This window comes from Sapajus apella, unplaced genomic scaffold (assembly GCF_009761245.1).
Source record: "Sapajus apella isolate SASKATOON/1434 unplaced genomic scaffold, GSC_monkey_1.0 scaffold77, whole genome shotgun sequence".
NCBI lineage: Eukaryota > Metazoa > Chordata > Mammalia > Primates > Cebidae > Sapajus > Sapajus apella.
The window spans coordinates 8328950-8332857 of NW_022437017.1; the positions used below are offsets into that span (position 1 = coordinate 8328950).

Sequence of the window (3908 nt, forward strand, 5' to 3'; positions counted from 1 at the left end):
GTTGCGGTGAGCCGAGATCGCGCCATTGCACTCCAGCCTGGGCAACAAGAGCGAAACTCCGTCTCAAAAAAAAAAAAACTCACACGCAGTCATCACTGCTGGTCTGGGAGGCCGAGGTGTTGGCCTATGTCGGGGAAACATATGATGCCCTTCACAGTCCTCCCTCATCATGTGATTCTCCGGAGTGGGCGGTGCTCATGCCTGAGGGCAGCCGGGCACCGTGCAGGACGGACTCCGGTCAGCCCCTGTGCCAGTGAGCACCAGGAGAGCAGCAGCCCTCGGGAGGAGTGGCTAAGAGCCACTGTTTGGCAGTGTGCGTTAGAAACACAAGCCCTTCTCCGAGGAGGAGGAGCTGTGTCCTCTCTCAGCTGCCCTGTGTGGCTTTTCCTGCCGTCCTTCCCCGGGGAAAGCCTCTGCGTGTGCGCGTGTAAAAGGAGCATTTGCGCACGTGCGTTTTCCCCACCAACTTCGTACTTTGCTTTTCTGATAATATTTTACTTAACATCAGTCTCCATCAGTTTGGAACTGTTCTATTCATTTTTTTGTTGTTGTTTTTGAGATGGAGTCTCGCCCTGTTGCCCGGGCTGGAGTTCAATGGTGCGATCTCAGCTCACTGCAACCTCCGCCTCCTGGGTTCACGCCATTCTTCTGTCTCAGCCTCCTGAGTAGCTGCAATTACAGATGTCCACCACCATACCCGGCTAATTTTTTGTGTTTTTAGTAGAGACAGGGTTTCACCATGTTGGCCAGACTGGTCTCCAACTCCTGACCTTGTGATCCTCCCGCCTTGGCCTCCCAAAGTGCTTGGATTACAGGCATGAACCACTGCCACCAGACTTGGAACTGTTCTATTTCTTAGTAAACAGGCTGTGTGTTCACCTAGTCTTCTTTTTTTGGGACAGGGTCTTGCTCTGTCACCCAGGCTGGAGTGCAATGGCCCAGTCTTGGCTCACTGCAGCCTCTTCCTCCCCGGTTCAAGCAATTCTCCTGCCTCAGCCTCCCAAGTAGCTGGGGTAACAGGCATGTGCCACCATGCCCTGCTAATTTTTTTCGTATTTTTAGCAGAGATGGAGTTTCACCATGTTTGTCAGACTGGTTTTAAATTCCTGACTTCAGGTGATCCACCCTGCTCGGCCTCCCAAAGTCCTGGGATTACAGGCATGAGCCACCATGCCTGGCCCTATTCTTCTTTTTCTGAGACAGGCTCTGGCTCTGTCACACAGGCTGGAGTGTAGTGGTGCGATCACGGCCCCCCGCAGCTTTGACCTCCTGGGCTCAAGCGATCCTCCCTTCTTGGCCTCCCGAGGATCTGGGATTACAGGCACACCACTACACCTGGCTAATGTCAATTTTTTCTTGTTATTGTTTGGAGATGAGGCCTCCTTGTTTTTCTTTTTTTTTTTTTTTTTTTGAGACGGAGTTTCGCTCTTGTTACCCAGGCTGGAGTGCAATGGCGCGATCTCGGCTCACCGCAACCTCCGCCTCCCGGGTTCAGGCAATTCTCCTGCCTCAGCCTCCTGAGTAGCTGGGATTACAGGCACGCGCCACCATGCCCAGCTAATTTTTTGTATTTTTAGTAGAGACGGGGCTTCACCATTTTGACCAGGATGGTCTCGATCTCTTGACCTCGTGATCCACCTGCCTCGGCCTCCCAAAGGGCTGGGATTACAGGCTTGAGCCACCGCGCCCGGCTCGCCTGTTTTTTATTATTGCCAAATTCCCAAACAGTCGAGGACCTCAGAGTCTCACTTTGATAGCATGTCTGTTCTTCCTAATCATAAACTGTGGTTTCATTTTGGATTAGTATATGAAAAGAAATCCATATGTGATCTAGTTTCTTTCCTTTATGTCAACATATTTTCCTCTAAGAAATTGTGTGTAATTGATTGTTCCAGATAGTTGCACTTATGTTAGAAGCAGTGGATCAAGTTCTCAGAGAGATGTTTTCGGGAATGAAATATCCAATGAGGAGGAAATTGCAAAATTTACAAGAAGTGATTCCTGGTCTATTTTTGGACAAAATTGGAGATTTGATAACATTGGAGATCAGCACCAAATCCCAGAGAGGCATCTGAGGTGAGTGACACTCAGCCAGAGGGAGGGGCCTCTCCACAGAGCGTCAGACCAACGTGCAATTAACAGAAAAGTGTAAACAGCTACAGAGTTCTACACTCTCAGACGCTTTTTTCTTTTTACTTCCTCTTTTTAAAAATATATTTTGATAATTACTTTAAATTAATTAATTATTTCGAGACAGAGTCTTGCTCTGTCGCCAGGCTAGAATGCAGTGGCGTGATCTCGGCTCACTGCAACCTTTGCCTCTTGGGTTCAAGCGACTCCCCTGCCTCAGCCTCCCAAGTAGCTGAGACTAAAGGTGCATGCCACCATGCCTGGCTAATTTTTTGTATTTTAGTATAGATGGGGTTTCCTCATGTTGGCCAGGATGATCTCGATCTCCTCACCTCCTGATGTGCCTGCCTTGGCCTCCCAAAGTGCTGGGATTACAAGTGTGAGCCACCGTGCCCAGCTTGCTTGCTGATTGATTGATTGATTGATTGAGACAGAGTCTTACTCTGTTGCCCAGGCTGAATGGAGTGCAGTGGCGCAATCTTGGCACACTGCAACCTCCGCCTCCTGGATTCAGGTGATTCTCTTGCCTCAGCCTCCTGAGTAGCTGGGGCTACAGGTACGTACTACCTGGCCTGGCTAATATTTTTGCATTTTTAGTAGAGATGAGGTTTCACCATGCTGGTCAGGCTGGTGTCAAACTCCTGACCTCGTAATCCGCCCAACTTGGCCTCCCAAAGTGCTGGTATTATAGATGTGAACCACTGCACACAGCCTATTTGTTGATTTTTGACATGGGGTCTCCCTCTGTCACCTAGGGTGAAGTGCAGTGGCTCTGATTTTGGCTCACTGCAACCTTTGCCTCTTGGGCTGAATCAATCCTCCCGCCTCATCCTCCTGAGCAGCTGGGAAGACAGGCACACACCACTGCACCTGGCTAATTTTTGTATTTTTGTAGAGATGGAGTTTCACCATGTTGCCTAGGCTGGTATCAAACTCCTGGACTCAAGCAGTCCACCGCCTCGGCCTCCCAAACTGCTGGGATTACAGGTGTGAGCCACCGTGCCTGGCCAAGACTTTCATAAGAGTATTTTCATGAATGTGTTGTTGATGTTGCATGTCTGAAACAGTTGGAAACAATATCAGGAAACCTCATGTATAAGAAACACTGGGCTGGGTGCGGTGGCTCATGCCTGTAATCCCAGCACTTTGGGAGGCCGCTGAGGTGGACGGATCATGAGGTCAGGGGATCGAGACCATTCTGGCCATGGTGAAACCTTGTTTCTACTAAAATACAAAAAATTAGACAGATGTGGTGGTGCACACCTGTAGTTCCAGCTACTCAGGAGGTTGAGACGGGAATTGCTTGAACCTGTGATACGGAGGTTGCAGTGAGCCGTGATCAAGCCACTGCACTCCAGCCTGGCGACAGAGCAAGACTCTGTCTCAAAAAAAAAAGAAAAAGGCCAGGTGTGGTGACTCACACCTGTAATCCCAACACTTTGGGAGGCCGAGGCAGGTGGATCACGAGGTCAAGAGATCGAGACCATCCTGGCCAAGGTGAAACCCCATCTCCACTAAAAATACAAAGAAAATGAGCCAGGTGTGGTGGTGCGTGCCTGTAGTCCCAGCTACTCGGGAGGCTGAGGCAGGAGAATTACTTGAAACTGGAAAACGGAAGTTGCAGTGAGCCGGGATTGCGCCACTGTACTCCAGCCCGGCAATAGAGGCGAGACGCCATCTCAAAAAAAAAAAAAAAAAAAAATTCTACTTTGGAGGAGCTAGAGAGAAAAAAAAAAGAAAGAAAGAAACACTGTAGGCCAAGTGTGGTGGCTCACGCC

General features: G+C 49.6%; 1 long non-coding RNA gene across 1 annotated transcript in view; it reads left to right on the forward strand.

Moving 5' to 3' along the window:
- The window catches only part of LOC116532792, an 11608-nt gene extending 9418 nt beyond the window's left edge, over window positions 1–2190 (forward strand). Inside the window, exon 3 of the long non-coding RNA XR_004260958.1 lies at window positions 1896–2190. This is a non-coding gene — a long non-coding RNA (uncharacterized LOC116532792). The remainder of the gene's footprint in view (window positions 1–1895) is intronic.
- Window positions 2191–3908: the final 1718 nt, after the last annotated feature.